General features: G+C 38.6%; 1 pseudogene; it reads left to right on the top strand.

The window, feature by feature from the left end:
* The first annotated feature begins 481 nt into the window (after positions 1–481).
* LOC149243604 (uncharacterized) overlaps positions 482–23551 on the top strand; it is an 85619-nt pseudogene continuing 62549 nt past the window's right edge.

Here is a 23551-nt window from a genome sequence, read left to right as displayed (position 1 = left end):
TTGGTCCAAGTCAGAATTCTGAAATTGCATGTACATAAAACTTAAGCAGTGAACCATCTTATGACAATGATCATCTACTTTTGCAAGGAAATAGTGAACAAGAAGTTGTTTTCCTTGATTCTTGTGACAGTCAAATTGATATTCTTCTTGTTGAATCACATGAGGAATCAAATATACTTGAAGTGGTTGTTGCATTTAAAGTTTTCCATGAGCATACAAAACCCCGTCTTTTGGATGAGAGGTATGAAGATAGTCATTCACTTGTTTTTCAGATTATTCTTTCTCTAAGTTTTTATTTCAAGATCAAGTTTGTGAAAACCAAGATGAGGTTTCTGATGAAATGTATGAACAAGGATCTCTAGACATTCACCACTCATATGTCTCTCCATCTCATCCATTTTTTGAAGCACTATTTCAAGGGCAGATTCGTGCAAATCATAATTTTGAATTGGCATGTGTGAAGGTTTTAGAAAATGTAATTATGGCAAAGAATAATCATCAAACATTGCAAGCAGATTATGAAGAGGAGAGCAGTGATAAAGAAGAGGTTGTTTTAGAGCCTCTTGCACATGATGATCTTCCTCCAGATTCAGAAAATGAAGAGTGTGCTTGTATTTCTTCTGACTTTCAAGATATGGTAATGTTCTAGATTATTATAGACCCTATTGCCAATTTGTTGCAGCCATCTGGGAAGATGAATTTTCTTATATTTATGGATCATGAGCACATGTTCAGTGGACACTTGGAGTGGCCAATGTTTTGTCTTTTCTGTCTACTCAAGAAAAGTACAAGCAGAATTCAAGTAAGTATCCATTTGATGGATTGGTTACATGGGAGAGATCATTTAACATGATTGTATATATATCTTCAGCAGGTGGGCGGTTATCATCAGGATCTGAATCCCGAGGTGAAGGCCCTAAGATCTTGATGGTCTGTTTCCATAAGTAAGTTCAGTCAATGTGTTCTTTATAGTCAAGTCAGTTCAGTTTGTCAAAGTTAGTTAGTCAGGCAATTTTCAGTTTGAGTTTGGTCTTTGGGTTTTGAATTCATGACCAATGAACAAGGCTACCTGGTCTACGGTGTTCTTGACACCTCCAAGGAGTTCCCATCCCCAGCTAAAGCCAATGTTAGCACTTGCCAGTCATGTTAGTCACCAGTGGTCAAATATGCCCTTACAAGGTTTGTTAGGGTCTCGAGGTCAAATTTTATCATTTCATTAGGTTTTAAAATAAAAATTGGTCACTAGATGTTGTGTCTAGGTCAATGTTTCTCCCTTCACTTACTCATGGTCTTCATCACTCGTCATGGTCATTGTCTTCTTTGAGGTATCATGTCTTCATTTAAGTGTCTTAGATCATGAAATGGTTAAATTCCTCATTTTAGGTCATGGTCTAGGGTTTCACTCCATGTGTCATCATGATACCATATGTTAAAACAAAAACATGTCCATCATGTAAGTCAGTGGGTAAAGGGAGTTAGCAGATTAGTGAAAGAAAAATAAAGTTAAAGGTAATGTTTTATTTCAAATAAGACAATGTTGCATTACACTACCTCGTCTCATCCTTTCTCAAAGGGACATATGATGTCATGTCACTACCAAAGCAAAAATCAACTTTCAAGCTACAAAGGACCATCCAAAGCATCAAAAGGGTTTCATTTCAGCATTAACTGGTTTAAGCATCTCCTTTGAAAGTAAGTAAACATCTATCACCTCTTATGCATCCTTCATTTCGAAGAATTCGGTGAAAATCCCTCTCCTAGGGTTTCACTGTGCTTTTGGTCTCCATATGTTTTTTCTTCATCGTAGTGAGAAAAAACCTAGTTTTTATGTTCCATAACCCCCACACATACCTTATATACCCCTCCCAACCATTTCCCATACCCATTCCCTTCATTTCCCCTCATTTTCCCTAAACCCTAGCTCAATGTTGCGCTTTTGTTAAAAGCACGCTATGTTTTTGGAGTGACATTGGGAAAATCAACTTTTCTCCCTGCTTAAGTGTCCATCTTGTAGCAGACTTCAAGATCTTGCCAACGAGATATCAGTTTCGCAATTTGGAGTAGTTTAATACCTGCAAAAGTGGGTTGGAAGATAGTATGTTGTGCACAGAAGGCCTTCGCTTCACATGGGACATAGTTGTCCAAAATTGGTGCTTGACCACCAAAATACGTTTTTCAAAGCTCCTCTTCAGTTATTTCATCCTCCAAGCTCTATAACAAGTAATTTTAATCATTTTCATGCCCTCCTTTGCCTCATATGTCAATAAATTGATCAAATACTTCTTCTCCTAGGGTTTACATGATTTTCATGGTTTTGATCTTCAAATGATGAATTTTTTTCCTAAACCCTAGATTCCTTGTTCGTACACCTATATTTGCAGCTAATACACTATCTCCATATGTCACAAATCCTTATCCCCTCATTTTCAATCATTTTCCTCTAAACCCTAGTCTACCCTATCTCTTTCTAGGGTAGGCCTGTGTTTTGGCCTTTTCCACCCTCTCCCTCACTCATTTCCCAAAATTCCTTCTTCCCATACTCATTGACATCATCCCCTACCCTCCTAAATTTCCTTAAAAAATTAGGCAACTCCTAAGTCCATCATACCACCTCATTCCCTCACAGCAGCAAATTTCATTGTTTTTGCTTGCCTTTCACCTAGGGTTTGAAGTATGGATCCTAACTCATCACCATCAGAGAAGAGGAAGTACAACAAGGGGGGAAGATAATGAGGTTTGAGCCCTCTAATTGCAATGAAATCACATCCTCCCCATTTGTCATGAAATTCTTTGAAGATATCAATTGTTTAGGGTTTTGTCAAAGAGTGTAGGAAGTAGGTCACCATGACCATCTCACAAGCATATTTTACCTCACCTTGAAGGAAGACAAGATCACCATTGCAGGGACTGATTTCATGTTTTCAGTGGATTCCATCTCTCAAGCTACAGGCATACCAAACCATGGTGAAAACTGGTTCAAAGGCATGAAACTAGACCTAGAAGAGGACAAACCCTACTTTAAATCACAATACAAAGGAGCTCAGTCACATGTTTTCCCATTCAGATACTTGTTTGAGAGATATGCGCCATTGATGAATGTTGCCATGAAGTTCTTCACATGTGAGGGAAGATTTTCCAGGCTATATCAATACTACATAAGGTTTCTCATGCACTTTATAGCTACCAAGTCTCTCAATTTGTGCAACTAATTGTATAGGATCCTACCAAAATGTCTGAAAGGGTGAAATTGAAAGGCAAGGTAGTGGTGGACCATGAGGATGCTACTCGTGAAATGGAAAGGCAAGGTAGTGGTGGACCATGAGGATGCTGAGTAGCATGAGGGAAAGAGGGAAAGAGAACAAAAGCCACCAATTGAAGAATTGGCCTTTGAAGAGAGGATTGCATGGAAATAAATGAGGACAGGGAGTTTTGGCTTGAAAATGTCAATTGAAACCTTGAGAAGCTCCTAGAAAAACCCAACAGAGATAACAAGTTGCAAAGGAAAATGGCCATCCACTACCACAAGGAAAATCAACTTTACAAGGGCAAAATCAAGGAGTCGAAGGCCAAATTAGATGAAACCCTAATTAGCAAAGAGGAGAAGGGTAAGTTAGATTTGCTTGTTGAAGCATCCATGGTTGCATAACATACCTCATCAGGCATCTCTAGACAATTTTTGGGAGGATTTGGAGAAAATTTTGTGTTTTGGTGTAGACTGGTGTAGACTTGCAATTTTTTGCAATTTCTGTCTAGGAGCGCAGTGAGCTCATGCTGCGCTTCTTCCTCGGGGCTCCAAATGATGGAAACTCAGAATTTTTGGAAATATTATGACCCCCTCTCAAAATCCATTTTCCCACTTTCCTCTTCTAGGGCTCATTTTTTGAGAAATTTTCAAAAAAGAGGCCAAAAATCACCTTTCTGCCCCTCTTTTTCCATTTCTTTGCACACCTGGAGACACATTGGGAAATTTTCATATCTCAGCCAAAAATGGGTCATTTTGAGTGGAAAAATACTCTAAAGACATATACACTCTCCCATATTTCCAAAATAGGCTTCAGATCAGGATTTGGACTTCAACAAGGCACACAAAAATTGTCTCCAATAGCTCGCTGCGCACTTGGAAATTTCTGAGATTTTTGTAAAATTTTCACTGTGTAATATTTTGTAATTCCTAGTTCGACTTTGCTAAAAGTCAAAAGGGTGATGTAAATTATGTCTTGATGATGTAATTATGGATAAATTAGTTTAATAATTTTTTTTTAATGTTAACTTAGGCCTCCTTAATGAGGAAAAACTCAAATCAAAGTCTAAATGAAGAGTTTGTATTCAACCTTCTCAGTCTCACTTATTGGTTGAGATATTCTTGGGAACTCTTCCACCACTCATGGATTCAACCCCTGAGGGTGGGAAAATTGTTTATTTTTGTCTATATGTATCAGTTTCTCAATCAGAGAGAAGGGTTGGACATTTGAGGAGAGAACTCTTGTAGCTTGTGCTTGAGCATTTTCAGGAAATCAAAGGAACAATTGCAGCTATTATCTAGGAATTCATGCGCAGTAAGTTTGTGATCTTGTATTTTCTTTGTTATAGTTTCATAGGAAAGATATTCATCTTATCTTTCCATTCATCTGTTCTTTAGTGGTTTTTCCTTAAGTTTATAAGCATAATTCTTTTCATAAAGCTCTGTTTTGATGGGAATATCATTATGTGTTATTTTCTTTCTTACTTAATGAATTCATGATATATATGCTCATTAAGACCTCTTATTTATTTTGAACACTACAATACACTAACAAACTCTAAACCATCACAAAACTATTTCTACCTTGCTCCTTTATATCTTTGTTGTTGTTACCCTTTTGATCCTTTGACCTAGTTACCTAGTTTTCATCCCTTATCCAACATAAAAACCCTAAATTTTCAAAACCTATATGAGCCTAGCATATCTAGACTAAAATAATTTTGTATTCCAATCAATTCTTTGGTTGGGATCTCACAAAGAGAGCCCTCTCTGGTTTGGCATGGCTAGCTACCAAACTGAAATCTTGGTCTATGGTTACCTTCGTCAATTCCTCTCAGCCTGGGACATTGTGGGGGATAATAGGATCCATGGGAGGTAAGTAGGTGTGTCATAGAGTGGTATTAGAGCTTCCAAGTTCAATACTTGGACTAGATGGTCTCTATCACAGAATTAATAGAGTGAATATTAAAATTGGACCTTTGGAGATCAAGTGAGGCCTTAAAGCCTTGCGATAAGTGTTAGAAACCTTATTGTTGTATGAATTGATCATATGTACTATTGGTGTTTTCCTTTTGATATCTACATGTAGAATAGTACTGATGACTTAGTTGAGATTAATCTGCTAACTTGAAATTACTTGTTTCAGCTAGCGTCATACCACCAGCCTCCAAGAAAATTCAAGGTGCTAATCTACATGATGCACTTATGTATGTCTAAAACTAATAGTTATGTGTGTGATCCGTACTTATGCAAGAATGCAAAAAAATACAGATATAAACATGAACACAGAGATGTAGCATAAATAAAACTTCATTTCATTAATATCAAAGAACTCAAATATGCTTACATTTAGAATGGAAATAAACTAGCTTGGGCAATGATAGCTTATCTCTTAGAAGAGATGTGGTGGCTACATGCCTCTGAACTATGTTACAATGAAGCTTGAAGTCCTAGTTATTATTGAGAAACAATGGAAAACCATAAACATCAAAAAACCTAACCCTAGGAGATGAAGTGCCAAAACTATGGGCCTCATTGGGGTAAATTGGTACATCAACTTCTCGGGGTCATAACTTTGGCATACGATCTTCATTTGACATGCATGATACCTCCTTAGAAATATCTATCCGAGGACTATAGATTTCAACTACAAACATGATTCAAATACTCATGTTTTTTGTTTTCCAAAAAAATGTCATTTAGGGCCTAGAAACGGCTCCAAAAATTCAGGACCCAAAAAACTACCAAAAATAGTAAATTGTGCTACAATTATGGAAACTGGAGAAATAAAGATACAATAGTGGGGTTCCAAGTGGAATAGGTAGGTGGCCACCAATATACACTTGGATCATTCCTCCCCCCTTAGGAAGCAATGGACCCCATTGCTTTGAGTGCCTCCATGAGATGGGGAAACTTCTGTTGAACTTGGTCCTTGGTGAGCCACTTACCTTAGTGCAGGAGTTGGCCAGCTTTGACAACCTGATACAATTGGATCTTCTGCTGGTGAGTGTTCTTGATCTACCTATCCATGATCTGATCAGTTCTTGATGGATTATTTGAAGAATGCGATCGAAGCTAAGATAAATTATTTTATCTATGGCATGGAAGCTAATATCAATTGTATAGAAGTAAAATTGAAAGAAAACATGGAAGATTTGAAGAAAGACATGGAAGGTTTGAAGGAAGGTGGGACAAAACTATTATAAGAAAGGCTTCCTAATGGTGAAAAGGTAGTAGAGGAAACTCATGATGAGAACAAAAGAAATGTTAATCATGATTTCATAGAATCTAACGTTGGATTGAAGACCCCTTAGACTCCTATATACTGAAAGGAGGTCTTGTCATTTGTATCATCGAAGAATTGTTCATTTTTGTAATGTAAAGGAGGTTTCCCCCTCAAATAAGCTAATTTTGAATTCGTTGATCTATTTATTCTTCTATTTTGTGAATTGGTTGCATAACATGTTCCATGCAGTCGGGGTTTAGCTCTGTTGGTGTGAGTTGTTCTGCAATGTCTGTTGTGTCCAATAATGGTGGAAAGTATGGATGAAGGCGGTCCACATTGAACACTGGGTGCAGCCCAAGGAATGGGGGAATGCTTAGCTAAAAATAAGTGTCTCCCACAACCTTGGTAATGGTGTAAGGCCCATATCAGAGTGGTTTTAGCTTCTGATGGGCTCTGATAAGGCATTCTTTCTGCAAATGTAGCGAAAATTGGTCGCCCACCTAAAACTTGTGTGGCACCCGATGTTGATCATGTCGATGCTTGTACTTGGCATTGGACTTCTCCAATATGACGTGAACCTGTTGGCGGATGTGTTGGATGTGTTCAATAAATTTAGCTTCTTTATCATCCTTAAACAGTACATGGGTGGATTTTGTATAGGCACGGCAACATCAATTGGACACAATGGTTGAAATCCTAGACCCACTTGAAAGGGACTGCGACTAGTCAAGCTATAGAGAGCTTCGTTATAAATGTGTTTCACATAGAGAAGGCTCTCATCCTAGGTTAGTGGATTCTTGGAGTTGCACATGCGAAGTATGTGCACTATCATCATGTTAATGACCTTTGTTTAGCCATCAGTCTAGGGATGGAATGTAGTTGACTTGATGAGCTTGGTGTCCAATAGTGTCTGAGTCTTGACCAGAATGTGCTCAAGAACCTGTTATCCCAATATGATATAATGGTCTGTGGGATCCCAAAATGTACCCACACTCATTCAAAGAAGAGTTTGGCAGTGTCCTTTGTTGTGATACTCTTCTTGTAGGCCACCAATATAGCCATCTTAAAAAATCTATCCACGACCACAAATACACAATCATTACCATGCTTGGTAGAAGGGAGGCTAGATAGATAGTCCATGGAGATGGATTCCTAAGGTTGGCTAGGAGTAGGAAGAGGAGTGTACATGCTTGTCTTCTTGATGGTTGGCTTGGCAATGGCGTAGGCAGTGCAGGATCTGATATATTTCCCAACATCCTGTTAGATTTTTGGCCAATAAAAGTACTTTTGTAGTACAGCCACAGTTTTCTCCACACCAAAGTGTCCTATGACCTGACTATAGTGCGCCTCCCAAATAATCTTGGCACACTCGCTTGAAGGAACAAAAAGGTGGCCCAGGTAGCATAATAATGCATCCTAGAGGTGGAAATCAAGAACTTTCTTGCCATCTACTAGCATCTAGTATGTGGAGGCGAACTTTGGATCATTTTTGTATACTTGCAGCCATATAGAGGTCTCGTGGCCACAATAGTTGAGAACAGTAATCACTGTTGCAACTGGGGGCCGGCTAAGGCAATCTACAACATGATTGGTGCTACCATTTTTATATTTAATGTTCAAGTGGAATTGTTGCATATATGTCAACCACTTTTGATGGTGATTGTTCTCCAACTTCCCTTGTGTCTATATAAACTAGAGAGGTTGGTGATCGGTGTGGATGATCATCTCCTTCTCCAGAATGTAATGCTTCCATTGTCGGCAAGCCTTCACAATGGAATACATCTCTCTATCATAGGTGGGGTACTTCTGAATTGTAAAGGAAAGCTTCTCACTATGATAGGCCACTAGATGTCTTTGCTAGATGAGGACTGCACCAATAGCATAGTCGAAGGCATATGTCTCAATTTCAAATGGATACTATAGGTCTAGAAATGTGAGTATCGGTGCAGAGCAGAGGTAACACTTCAACTCAAAGAATGCCTTATGTTGGGACTAGGACCAGGAAAAAATTTCTTTCACTCTGCCCTTGGTAATTTGATTCAAAGGCCAAATGATATGGGAGAAACCCAACACGAACCTTCGATAAAAATTTGCAAGGCCAAAAAAGTTGCTAAGCTTTGTTAGAGTGGTCGGGGCTGGCCAATCTTGAATGACTTGGATATTGGTCGAATCCATATGCACGCTTCGCTCATCTATGATGTAACCCATATATTGGACTTGGCTCATGCCAAAGGTACATTTCTCCAAGTTGGCACATAGTGTGTCTTGCCACGGGGTTTGAAGGACCTGTTGAATGTGTTGTAAGTGTTCTTAAAACCCTTGTTGAAGATGAGGATGTCATCCAGATAAACAACCATGAATGAGTTGGTGAAGGACTACAAGATGTCATCCATTAGCCTCATAAAAGTAGCAGGGTAATTTTTCAACTCGGAGGGCATAACCAACCATTCAAAAAGGCCTTCATTGGATTTGAAGGTGGTCTTCCATACATCGGTGGGCTTTATTGGAACTTGGTGATAGCCAGAATTCAGATCGATCTTGCTGAAATACTTTCCCCCCTTGAGTTGGTCTAGAAGGTCATCAATCCGTGGGATTAGATAGTTGTTCCTAACAGTGATTTTTTTTAGTGTGTGGTAATGAATGCAAAGCCTCTAGGTCCCATCCTTATTTTGTAGAAGTACAATAGGGCTCCCACAAGGCAATGAACTTGGTCGGATGTGCCCTTTTTGTAGAAAATTCTAAATTTTCCACTTGATATCTTCATTTTCCAAAATGTATTGATGATATATCGGCCCATTGGGTAGAGGTGCTCTAGGAGTCAGAACAATTGAATGCTTGACCTGACAGTGCAAGGATACCCCTATAAGTGAGGAGAAGATGTACATGTATTCTTCCACAACCTTATCCACTTGCTTCTGCTGCGTGGATGAACCCATCCTGGTGGCCATGGATGTGGCCATGATCTTCCCCTTACTTTGAGAGTGAATCAAAAAGAAAACAAATTTTCTGGTCTCATAGATGATCTTACTGCATTGCTTAGCATATATCAAAGAGATGGCAGTAGGCGGGGCTATATCCAGTATCCTGTATAACTTATTAGCGAAATAAATAATAACATTGTAAGGCCTCGACTCATACATAGCATGAAAATTCCACAAGTATGTTTGGCCTAATAATACATCACAAACTTCATTAGGAGAAACATCATACAATACCTCATCCGTGAAGGGCTTGATGTTATAGGGAAGGTGGCACTCCTAGCTGACGCGGAGATCTCTTCCTTGGTGAAGCCACCTGATGGTGTATGATTATAGGTGTGGTGTGGTCAGTAGGCCCAACTACTTCATTACCTCTTCTGAAATGAGGTTATTTGGCTCCTGATGTCGACAATGAATTGCAGCATCAAATCCTTCACCCACATTTGTGAGTGGAAGAGATGCTCCCCCTCCTCTAGATATTCGGGCTCAATCTTCTGGATCTTAGTGGTGGCAATAGTGGCACTAGGCTCTACATCAATAATTATCTTCCCTTTTTCATTCCCCTTATCGGGTTCTGACTTAGAGTCAGAACATGCATCTGATTTTGAAGCCTTCAACTCGACCACCAATGACTGCTTGGATCAACACTCACTTGTGTTCTGAGTGGGGCACGTATGGAACTCACACCACTTTCTTGTGTCCTTCTTTGTCTTCGTGGTGTTTATATTTTCTTGCCACTTCAACGAGTTGTCTTATGTCACCCCGCCTTGGCTTTGTCCTTTTTTCTGTAGTTTTGGGGTGCCTTTCCCTTGCTTCAAATTTACAAATATAAAGTCTCGCTCCTTTTGTTTAAACTTTTTCTTGATCTTGATAGTGTATCAGTAGGCGGTGGCAAGCGAGGAAATGTCTAATAACTCCATCTCATCCTAGATGTATTTGTGCAGAAAACCACGGTACTTGAGTACCAGATGCCACTCAAAATCCTTGACACCCAACTTCGTTTGAAGGGTATGAAAAATATTTGTGAACTCTAGCACGTCTTGTTCCCTTACCTATTGTTGTGTGTTCCACTTTATGTACTTATATTCATAGCTCCTGATAGGGTAACACTGCTCCTTGATGGAATCTCGGAAAGGGTTCCAAGTGGGTGTGGTTGAAAACAGTAAGGGTTCCCTCTCGTTATTCTTCTCACAGTAGGTTTCCCACCAGTCTTTGACATGGGGGGAGGATTTGAGGAGTGCAAAAGTAATTTTTTCCCTATTGGAAAATTCATGAACTAAAAAATACCCTTCCAATAGATTTAACCATCTATCTATGGTGTCTGCATCTATCTATCCTTCAAATATGGGAATGTCAAAGCTGACTTGTACCTTGAAGGGATTGGTGCTTCCAAAGTGGCTGTCGGATGAAGATGCATCAACTGTGGGCATCCACTGAAGGATCTGGGCAAACATGTCCATCATCGCGTTCCTTTGTTGCTTGAGGGCTTCTTCGAGCAATATTTTGAAGGGATCTCTTGCTCCCTCGTCTTTCTTTTCTTCTACCATGGGAGGCCATCAAGGTTTGCAAGGCTGGTCTTGCAAAGGTTCAACTAGTTCAAGCCCTAATTCCTTATACATTAACCTCGTTGGGGACATGCAAAGAAAAATAGAGAAAGAGCAGATCTCTCTGATACCACTGATCCGGACTTATGCAAGAATGCAATAGAATACATATTAAACACAAACACAGAGATGCAACATAAATAAAACTTCATTTCATTAATATCAAATAACTGAAATATGCTTACATACATAATGGAAATAAACTAGCTCGGGCGATGATAGCTTATCTCTGAGAAGAGATGTGGCGGCTACATGCCTTTGATTTATGTTACAATGAGACTTGGAGGCCTATTTATTATTGAGAAGCAATGGAAAACCATAAACATCCATAAACCTAACTCTAGGAGATGAAGCGCCAAAACTATGGGCACCATTCAGGCAAATCGGTACATCAATTTCCCAGGGTTGTAACTTTGGCATACAATCTCCATTTGTTGTGCACAATACCTCATTAGAAAGATCTATCTGAGGACTATAACTTTTGACTGCAAATGTTAATTGATGAATGATGTTTACCCATTATCCAAAAAAATGTTGTTTAGGGCCTCAAAATGGCTCTAGAAGTTCAGGATCCAAAAAACTACCAAATATAGTAAACTGCACTACAATTACAGAAACTAAAAGAAACAATGGTACAATAGTGGGGTTCCAAGTGGAATAGGAAGGTGGCCACCAATATCCACCCAAATCAATGTGTGTATGACAGCACATGAAGGTTAAAGACCACATAAACAGCAAATGATGGTATAATATAGAATTGAAGGACCAAGTAATGAATAGTAGGATGGTACAATATAGTTGTGACTAGTCATAGCATAGACAAGAAGAAAGATCATTTGAATAAGGAGGAGGGGCAGGTTCTCCCTACTTAATGGATACCCTGACGAACTTAAGGGTAGAAATAAGGAAATGTAAGGCTGATAATGAAAGGCTTGTTAGAGCATAGGAGAGACAAGTAGGATTCAATGCATTTATATTGCAAATCTTATCATACTTGTAAAGGCAGAGGTAACATGAGTTGGGTGCTATTCATAGGGACAAGCAGGGTCCCTTAGAACAACAAGAAAGAACGAATCGAGTAGATGAGAGCAGATCTAAAAAGAGGCATATATACTTAAGTGAAGACATAGTAAAGGGAAATACCCCATTAAGTACCCAAGAGAGAGAGACCAACACTCATGGGAAGCACTCTGGTGTTTCTTACATAAGAAATCAATGCTATCATCGTTATCATGGGAAAACAAGGGAAAGAGAATATGTACCAAAGGATTTTAAGTAGGCCAAGCCTCCCACATTTGATGGTAATATGGAGAAATCAGAGGATCTAGAAGCCTAGACACTCGGAATGAGAAAGTTCTTCAAAATCCATGACTACTTAGAAAACATGAAAGCTAAGGTAGCTACTTTCCGAGTAAAGGGAAAGGTTGATATTTGGTGGGAAGATATGAAAAAACGTAAATGGAATTAGAGAAGCGCAGTTTTCTTGGAATTGTTAAGGATACTTCAAGGATAAACACATATCAAAGAGGTATTTTGATAGAAATGCTAAGGAATTTTATGAGCTCAGCATGGTAGAAATTTCAGATGAGGAATACACCACCAAGTTTTTGGATTTGTTGAGATATGTGCGCTACCTCAAAGATGAGAAAGAAAAGACTTAGAGATACATCAATTGGATGCCACCCAAATTTAAAGACCGAATTGAATTCGATGAGCCACAGACCCTCAAAGATGTGATCAGGAAACGGAAACATTGTTATGGGTAGTCTAGGCACAGGCTAGAGCTCAAGGTCGATTTGAAGGCAAGGGGTAGCTTTGAACTTAAAGGAAGAAAGCAAGAAAAATCGGGGTAGAAGTCGAGGGAGAAGGGAATAATTTTCACCACCAATAGAGGTGAAACTTAGCCGAGGTTCAATGATGCTAATAAATATCAACATGCTCAGACTATAGGAGAAGAGGAAAAAAGTTATAGAAGAGGGCCCTTTAAGTGTTGGACTTGCAGGGAGAATCACCTAAGAAAGGACTTTCCACAATGCAAGAATTATGGCTCAAGGTTGTACCGTGTTTAGGAAGTTTAGATAGTTCAGGATGTGGCTCTAAATGTGCCTAGAACCTACACAGTTTTAGAAGATAGGAAAGATGGTTACCCGGCCTCAACTAACGAGAGGGTTGGTTAGATGTGGCAGCATAATCATCTTGTTGCAATTTTAAGTAGTGTGATTAAATTGTAAATAATTTGTGTATAAGTTGAACTAAATTTTTGTCATTGCTTGTAGAAAAGAGACTGAATGAAATCATGGAGAGAGCTCACGTTGATCCTTACTCATGAAATGTGGAGAAATTCCAAAACTCATGGGAATTGGGTTGCCGTAATTGTTGAATGTTTTTATGCATTTTGTGTTTCCGAATTGATTTTAATACTTGATTTATTATTTTTTCATGTTGACTTGCACTCATATTGGGTCTACTATTTTTTATTGTTAACTTGCGCATGTCCATGCTACATTGTTTATGTTTTGTATCATTGTTATGAATTGTTATGAACGCTTCAAATTCCTTTCATTTTTCCTTCTATTTCTTGGGTCATGGATGTAATATAATGGATCTTTGTAGAAGGGATGAGTCAAATCCAACGAGGAAAGAAGATCTAAATGAAGCCTAATGTATGAATAAAGGGGCAGTTGAAGACACGAAGGAAGAAAATGATAAACAGACAGTGACAGAGAAGCCATGAGAATGGTGCAAGGGAGGCCCTCTCAACATTGACCTTATTGACATGTGTAGATATGTGTTCAGCCCATGAAAATGCTAACGAATAAATAATTGTATTAAATATCGTTGTGATTAATAACTCATTACTAGGGATCATTCTTGTGAAAGAATGATTGACCATGTTTCTAAGTCATATTGCAATGTATTGGCTTGCAATCATGAGGGTACATTTTGATTTCATAGTAGTACCATCTATAAGGAATCTCATGAGAAATTGTATGTTGTGATGCAACATATTAGACTGCCCAGTTGGGGTGAAAGAAACTGACTAAAAAGGGGAACATAAATAGCTTGAAGATATCAGAGTACACAGTAAAAAGAAATAAGAAGACTACAAAAGAGCCACCAAAAAATGGTTGACTTAATGGATTTTATATCCATTGAGTTGTTGGGTAAGCAAATGAGTATGGGAAAATACATTGTAAATGTTGTACAGAGTTGTGTGTATAATGCTCCATATCAGTTGTGCTTGGTTTTAAAGCATGTGTTATTTATATATGGATATTGAACACTGAGGACGGTGTTCCCCAAAGGGGTAGGGTTCTGTGACAGCCTCTGGTTAAATTTTCCCTCATTATAAATAATTGTAGCATATTGGCTGAGAGAAAGGGACATGGATTCCATTGCTTGGGGAGGGATAATGCTTAAGGAGTTGGTGATTTTAAATATATCAGCCATGGGTTGGTGGAGAGGCTTAAATGTGGTGATTGTGTAGTAAATTAATAGAGGACAATTCCATTTACCTTTTGGGCATAACCATAAGAAACAAAGGAAAAAAAAATTAAAGGAAAACTAAGTTGCATTGTCCAAGGTAGGTTGACATGTGTGTAGCCTCAAAAAATATAGATGATTAGTCTGTTGGAGGAGGCACAAAAACAAGTCGAGGGGAGGAGGAAACTCACTCATGCATGCACAATGGAAAAACACAGTGATGATCACTGAAGAAAAATCCTCCATGGAGCGGAGGTGAAAAAATATAGCAACGATCAATATTATAGTGATCGAGTTATAGGAAAGGTGAACCAGCTAAGGAAACATGAAGAGGCTTGCTGGGTGAAAACATTATAGAGAGAAGTGGATTTCTTGAGGGCTGAAGAACCCATTGGAATCTTGTGGATTGATGAAACTACTAGATAGGGAAAATACACTCAAGTATTTGTGAGGGTTGATGAGCCACCAGGAGCTTCCTTGTGTTTGAACCTCTGGTGCTTGACTCATTGACAAAGTACCTGGAGATGTGATCTCTTTATCCAGTAGTGCTTATCTAGCTAATGAAACTTCCCTGGAAGTGGAATCTCTTTTCTTGAAAGTGAGCTAAGACTCTTTGTATTGTGATATCCTAGAATGGGTGTTTATCATGTATGTAAAGTCTGGAAAGGCTTAGTGGAAGCTTGTGTAGATGGTGGATGAAGGCAATGTGGGCTTGTGACATCATATTTCAACTATTAATATTGGTTAAATTTCCTCTTACAAACACTCCACCTCAAGCACTAGAATCTAGCGGGGGGTGATAACTACAAATAATTATGGATGTAGCTTGTCTAAGGTTGGGTGGAGAGTTGAAGTCCCAATTTCAGTTTCCAATCCCACTTCATTAGATAAGTGTCTATTTAAGCATCCATATTTTGAATAATATGCATCTGTTTAATTTGATAGTTTATTACTCATATTAATGTTGAGTGTTAATTCCAGTGTGAATGAATATTACTAATTTTGTGCAATGTATAAGTAATTGAAGTTCCTGAGTGGTCAATATCTTAATTCTTGTATATGATTAATTGAATTGAATGTTTCATACTAGCCACTATGCGTTTAAATTGTTCATAACATCAATAAGGAGCATTATTTCTTGTATAAATAGGTGTGGTCAGTCCCCTAAATCCTTCCTAAAGGAATGGACTGTTATGTAGCTATATTGAGTATGAAGATATAGCATAGTGTTTATATATATATATAATCATATGAATACATTGGTTTAATGGCCATGGCTGAGTCTTGGTAAGCTCAGGAGGGATAGCCTTAAAGGAGATGCACAACTATATATATATATATATATATATATATATATATATATATATATATATATATATATATATATACACGAGGGTAGAAACCTTAGTACCTTATAGGAAATGGTTTAAGCCCTTTTCAACCGTTTGATCAAGCGCAGTGACCAAGTTCTTAAGCAGGAGGAATCTGGGCCATTGAGGGTTAAACATTGTATAATTGTTTATGACCATGGAGGTTTTTCCCAGGGGGTTTCAAATGGAGCTCAAGGGGGAAAGTCCTGGGATTTAATACCTGGGACAATATGGTATTGTGGGGCTAGGAAACATCTCAACTTGATTTGGGTCATTGGTGATGTAAATAGATTCTCCCCATTAGATAGACCCTAGGGGTTTCAAAGGAGGCCAAGGCAGAACTTCCTAGATTTAAAATCCTCGAGATGATGTGGCAATGGTGTTGTTTTCAATGCTTGGTGAATGACTGTAGAAAATGCTACATTTCCCATATGATGAGAATTATGTGATTTTCAAGGGGCCTAAATCATTTAATGGAACCCACAACTACGTGGAAATTAATGTTGGGAGGGCATGCAAAGGATGACATTATTTTTCCATTTTGGGACCAGTGATGTCACCTCAGACCTCAGAGATTTTGGGAGGGCATGGTAGAAAGTCCCAAGATTTTAGTCTCGAGGTGACATGGTGCTCATGGGGCTTGTTCAGTGGGGTGAGGAGTTGTGTGATGTGAACAAGAATACACATAAGGCAAGGGGAATGCCTAACCTTCACACTGAGTATATGATTGAATTTCAAGGACCAGCACATAACCCTGATAAGTTTAGCGTGATGCACCCTATACTTTTTGAAGGGCACTCAAGGAAAAACCCTTGAGATTTTATTTCTAGGGTGAGGTGGCATTACAGGCCTAGTACCTATGTAATAGACATCGTGGCATTGTAATGCAACAATATATGCATTGGGTCATGTAAGTAATGGGAAGTCATGAATGAGTCGGCAACAAGGGGAATAGGTGTCATGTGGTGATGACACGGCTATGACTTTGGTAGCCACATGAGAACCACGTGGGTTCCACATGGCAAGTTAGGATGATGTGGCCAGACCTAATAGTCTAGCATTTAATTGGCCATAATTTTTTGTTTTGGAACCTGAATGAGGCAAAACTATATGTCACCAGAAAGGTCTTAATGGGGTGGATACAATGGTGTCATTCATTTTGAATTTCGTAAGAGTGAATGAAAGTGAAAATTTGATCCCTTTTCCATAATGGTGCCTTGAAAGTTGGGTTAGCATAGTAACCAATTCCTTTCATCCTTAGTGGGATCTATGGGAGGTAAGGGTGTGTGTTTGTGTCTGTGTCCTATAGAGGAATGCGTAAAATATTTTTGATTCTAACTATAGCCCAATGACTATAAATTCATAGACTAGTTATAGTTATATGAAAATATAAAAGAATGAATATCCCTCTAGCGCAATAGTTGGATCTTTATGACATGTAAGTTGACTCTCACTAAGAGTGCATTGGAAGTAATCCTTTTGTTTTGGTCAATTCCCTTAATGGGATGGTGACACACTCCAAGATGCATGGAATGATTGGTTTATTATGACGAGTACATCAAAGGCATTGATTCCTCTCTTAAAACTGTAGCAAGAAAATGCTTCATTTGACTTTTTCCTTAGTCAAATGGAGAAATTCAAATTTCCACATCAACAGGATGACTTGAGTTGTAGTTAGTGGGAGTGACATGGCAAAGTCACATAGTTAAGTCAATCAATTCGATTTTGTGGGAAAGAATAGAGTTGTGCATGAGTTGATTACTAATATCGAGCAATCTAGTGGAGTTGTAGTTACTCAGGTCTATGAGATCTAGTCATGAATAGAGTCAGTAGGAGTTCAATTGAGTAATTGTAATTGTTGTTAACTCATTGATCTCTTAGTTAACTAGTCAATTTACTAAAAGCAGCCCTATTCATGCATGCAATTTGAATTTCCTAGTTGATTGGAGGGAAAAGGCATAATTGTATTTATTATTGTATACTAGTGAGTGTACACAGTTTGTGCGAGCGGGTGAGTCAGGAGGAGATCAGTATTGCAGTGCAGGTTGAGCTTCAAGCATTGAAGTTGTCATTGTAATAGATCATTGTTCTCATCTTATATAATACAAACTAAGGAAGGGCTTTTCCCAGTTGGGTTCCCTAGTAAAAAAAAATCACCGTGATTGAATGATTTCATGTGTTTTTATTGTATGTTTTCCCTTACGTGGATTGAGCAGAAGAAATTTGTGTCTATTGATTTTAGTCTAAATTCATTAGCAGTTGCGAATTTCAAGCTACTTATATATGGTATCAGAGCCATTGAAAACTACATAGAATCTTGGTTACATGTATTCAAGGGAGAGTGGATTAGTAGCAAGTTTGTGAGAGAGAAATAATTTTTTTCTCTTGATTAAAGTTATAACGCACTCTGCTAGTGAAATATAGAGCATTATTATGTAGGATTGCTCAGTAGAGAGCCACATTACAACCCTCTCACTTCTAATCTCCTTCAAGCATGCAACCTGTCAATTTCTTCGGAGCGTTACAACACTAATGCGGACCATCCTGTTGGGAGAATCATTAGCGCAAAACAATTACCTTGCAGACCGCGTTAGCTTGTCCAGAGAGCACATTAAAAGGTATTTCTTCAATGCGGGAACAAATTCTTTCAATGCATTGAGGCTTGAGTATGCATTGGAGGGAAACTCAATTTTTTGTGCTTGGAAAGGCAGAATGGAAGTTTTGATGGATGACAATGGAGTATTGGAGTATTGTTAGGTCCCTATAATACTAGTGATTACCCCATTACTATTGTAGTTGTATCCCTTATTAATATTGTTGTTCCCCTATTGTCCCCATATTGTTATTGTTGTGCCCCTATTGTCCCCATATTATTATTACTGTGCCCCATAGAATCCCTCTATTGTTATTTTTGTGCCTTTATATTATTATTGTTAGGTCGGCTCGGTTATATTGTGACTCCTTAGACTCCTATATATAGAAAGGAGGTTTTGTCATTTGAATCATCAAAGAATAATTCATTTGTGTAATGTAAAGGAGGTTTCCCCCTCGAAGAGGCTGAATTCTAAGGCATTGATCTATCTTTTCTATCTTTTTGTGAGCTGGTTTCATAACATTTGGTATCAGAGGTTTTGAATTCTAGGGTTTCGCTACTCCAAATAGGTCATCGTGGTATTTTCGCTATAACTTTTTTCTGCGATGTTTCAGAAGTGAAACAAAAAAAACCCATTTTAGAGGAAATCGCACTGAACCTTGGGTCCGAATTTCAAAGCTTTTCACGCTATATTTGCGGAGATATGATCTGAGGAAGTTGGTCTTTTTGCAGACTCCTAAATTACATTCCAAACAGGTGACCTGGGGAAAATCGTCATAACTTTCTCTCTGAGCATTAGATTGAAATTTCGTAAGAAGGTAGAGGAAGGGGATGGACTGTAGTTTCTTGTATATATTTTTCAGAGCCAAAAGTTGAAACAGGGACACGTAGTACGTCATACAAGTTCACTCTATTGAACTAGTCTATAATCAGGTCACTATGGGAGATTTGGCATAACTCTTCCTTGGAGAATCCATTTTGGATCAGACTAGTGGCATTAGAAAGAGGACACAGAGGGCTACTGCAGATCGCAATTTCAAAACTGGATGATCTGAAATTACAAAGATACATCAGAGGCAATATCAAGCTCCTACAAAGTGAAAAAAGGTGTATAGATTTTTTTAAATTCTTTCTTAAGCTTGGTTTGAAAAATTTTTTTGAAGGAATTCAAAGGGCATAGTAGAGCATTATTATCGGTAACTGATGCCCCGAGGAAAGAAAATGTAAACACCTAGTAAGCAACCTGAAAGCTCTACCATGACTCATGAAGAAGAGGAAGAAATGCTACATGATATATCAAAATTACAAGACCAAGTGCAACAAATGTCACTCTCACAAAAGCTAACAGAAGCTAAGATAAATGGCGTGGAAGCTAAGATGAATGGCATGGAAGCTAAGATGGACAATTTGAAGATAGATTTGAACACAAATTTGAAGACAGGCATGGCAGATTTGAAGACAGATTTGACAAATTTTCTACAAGAAATACTTACTAATGGGGTAATCACTAGTATTATAGGGACCTAACAGAAAAAGGTAAAAACAGATCATGATAGCCTTAAATACTTTTTAGAACAAATATTATCCTCTGAAGAGCAACAAAAGTGGGTCACAAAGATGTTGGGTTATGACTTTGAAATAATCTATAAAAAAGGGAAGCAAAATGTGGTGGCAGATGCACTCTCAAGAAAGGATGAGGATGTGGAAGCATTGTTGTGCGCCATTTCTATTATCCAACTAGATTGGATAAACGAAGCAAGGGAGGAATGGAAGAATGATGAAGAGGTGTGGGAACTTATTCAAAAGTTACAACAAGATTCCAGTGCATCTGATACATTTAGCTGGCAAAATGATTCATTATGGTACAGAGATCGCTTATACCTCTGTAAGAATTCCCAACTCAAGCAAAAGATTCTTATGGAATTGCACACTTCTCCCTTAGGAGGGCACTCAGGATTTTTAAAAACTTACCACAGGGTTAAGAAGGAATTTTTTTGGGATGGCCTTAAATCGGATATTCAAAAGTTTGTGGTGAAATGTTTAGTTTTCCAACAAAATAAAGTTGAAACAATTAAGGCCTTGGGTCTATTACAACCTTTATCCATTCCAAGCCAATGTTGGGAGGAGGTTTCAATGCATTTTATCACAGGTTTACCCAAGTCTGAGGGAAATATTGTCATCATGTGGTAGTTGATAGACTTACCAAGTATGCACACTTTTGTGCATTATCACATCCATTTAAAGCCAGTACAGTTTCTACTGCGTTTATGGAAACAATTCAAAAGCTACATGGGAACCCAAAGATTATTGTAAGTGACATATATCCCATTTTCACTGGAAATTTTTGGACAGAATTATTTTCTTGTCTCGATACTTAGTTAGCTCATAGCTCATCTTATCATCCTCAATCTGATGGGAAAACTGAGATAGTAAACAAATGTTTGGAAGGATATCTTCGTTGCTTTGTATCTGATAAATAGACACAATGGGTCAAATGGTTGCCTCTGGCTAAATGGTGGTATAACACGTCATTCCATACAGCAACAAAAATGACCCCATTTATGGCACTTTATCAATATCAGCCACCACCCATCACATCATATTTAAAAGAAAATTATAAGGTTCAAGCAATGGAACATCACATCGAGCATCAACATCAAGTCCTCCAACTCTTAAAGGATAAACTCGTGTTGGCATAGAATAGAATGAAACAACAGGCAGATGAACATCGCAACAAAAGAAGTTTTGATGTAGGTGATTGGGTATTCCTACAGCTACAACCATATAAACAAATGTCCCTCAAGCAAGCTAAGAAGGATAATAAATTATCACCAAAGTATTATGGTCTGTACAAGGTGTTGCAAAAGATTGGTACTATGGCATACAAATTGGAGCTTCCTACAGCTTCTCAAGTGCACCCAGTTTTCCATGTTTCATGTTTAAAGAAGGTTATAGGAGACAAGCTCCCAGTTCAAACAATATTGCCAGAACTTGACGAGGAAGGAAAAAATATATTGGAACCAGAAGCAGTCACAGAAACAAGAACTCGACAGCTACGAAATCAATCAATTTCGGAGTATCTCATCAAGTGGAAGAACTTATTCGCTGAAGATTCCACATGGGTGTTATCAGGAAATCTAGTGTGCACTCAGAGCTGCTAGTCCCACTAAGACTGGTAGCTATCTTAGAAACAAACAAACTAAAACTAATTTCGCTTTCCTTTATGAGAAGTAGATAAGAGGGGAATAAAGGACACCAACCTCAGTCTTGCGCTTAGTTCCTTGCTTGGTTCCTCTCCCTTCTGACAGATCCTTGCTGCTTTGCCTTCGTCTACCCAGCTTCAAAGAGCACCTGTGGAATCAAAGTAGCATAATACTATCGAAGAACTGAGATCTACAATCATAAACAATATAGGACCAAATATATATTGACCACACAAATGCATATATCATTAAACATACAAGAATGTGGAGGAAAACTTGAATAGCTTTATTAATATCAAGAATAGCAAAGAGGATTACAACTAATTGTTCTAACCCAACATCATCCTCCCAGCATGAAAGCCCTTCTTCACCTGATGAAAAGCTTAGATCACCCAACACTATGATATTCCACCAAGAAACCAACAGCACTTCCTTACAAGATACAAAATTTCAGCCTCTGGATCTCTGGGATGAGGGATCCATATATAGATGATTGCAAGGGGGTGAGTCAGCTTCTAGGATTTTGATTAGTGTCCTCTCTATGATAGTTCTTGATTCCACTTGGAGATTGATGATCTCTTACTCATCCCTGGGTGAATTCAGAGAGGCAAGTGTCACAGGAGAAGTTTCTGGAAGATTCCATGACGATCCACCTTGCAAACTGTCTCTTCCAATTGTCTACCCTCACCCATCGCACCCTACAGAAGGGCTTTCTAGTATGCATCGCACCCTCTGCACTGGGCAATCTGTATGGTCCAGCTTTGACCAGTTCTGAACAGTTTTCTGTGGAGAACTTCTGGGAGATGATATAATCAGCTGACCTTGTTCTTTTAGGGTGTGAAGCAACACTTTTAGGGACTTAGGATCCCTTGGTTTATGGACATGTATGATTGGGGTTGCAGTGCCCAAAAATGTCTATAACAGTTGCCCCCTAAAGCATGAGGTCGTTAATCTTTTGATGTCGGGTGAAATGCTTTATCATGAGGATCCAAAGTTTTTTCAAGCTGGAAGGCAACCTGTAATAAGATACAATACAATACATTATCTTCATAATATTTTTCATGATCTAGCTAAGGCAGGAAATTCCATGCTCAGCTTTATAAATTCATTTTCATGTACATAAGACAGACAACCGTCTGTGTGGAAGACTGATGATTCTGATAGAGTCATCATCCTTTGATTCAAATGATCATCTGTGCAGCAATGATGTACATTTGATGTCTTTATTTTCCTGAATTTATCGCAGCCCGGATGGATGAAACTAGATCCGGGGTCTTCAAACTCATCTAATCTTCACTCAGAATCACCGATAATGATGATGACCCTCAAGGTACTACAGTACAATTCGCATGGTGTGAAAAGGGACTTGGTGTCGAACACCACGCAAAATCTTTCGGTCGAAGGCCATTGATGTAAATCTGTCGTCGGATGAGAAACTTGCCATTGAGGCATGCAAGCTTCAAAGTACTGAAAGGGTTGTTCCTAAGTCGACTTCTTGGATAATGAGCTGATGTCGACAAGAAGTGACCCATCGTAGGAGGGCCTTAATGAATCCCACATCTATGACACGAAACGGAGTAAATGATTTTGGAGGTGAAAACAATCTGATGATACAGGGTTCAGGGTGGCGGTCATGAAAGAATGGAGTGTGAATGTATTGCAGTGGATGAGACACAAGTGAATTCTCTAAGCGACTTCTCTTGAACATACCGGCGACACCGACATGGATTGGTAGCATTAACCCCAAATATGGATGGTGCGATGGACCAATGGTGATATGATCGGTGAATGGAATAACCCAACCCGACTCGGATGTGGAGTGAAAGTGTCATGTTCAAGAGCGACTTGCTACC

This window comes from Pinus tabuliformis, chromosome 8 (assembly GCF_031772625.1).
Source record: "Pinus tabuliformis cultivar Carrire ecotype Pingquan chromosome 8, CPIR1, whole genome shotgun sequence".
Lineage (NCBI taxonomy): Eukaryota > Viridiplantae > Streptophyta > Pinopsida > Pinales > Pinaceae > Pinus > Pinus tabuliformis.
This window is presented reverse-complemented; position numbering and strand designations above follow the sequence as displayed.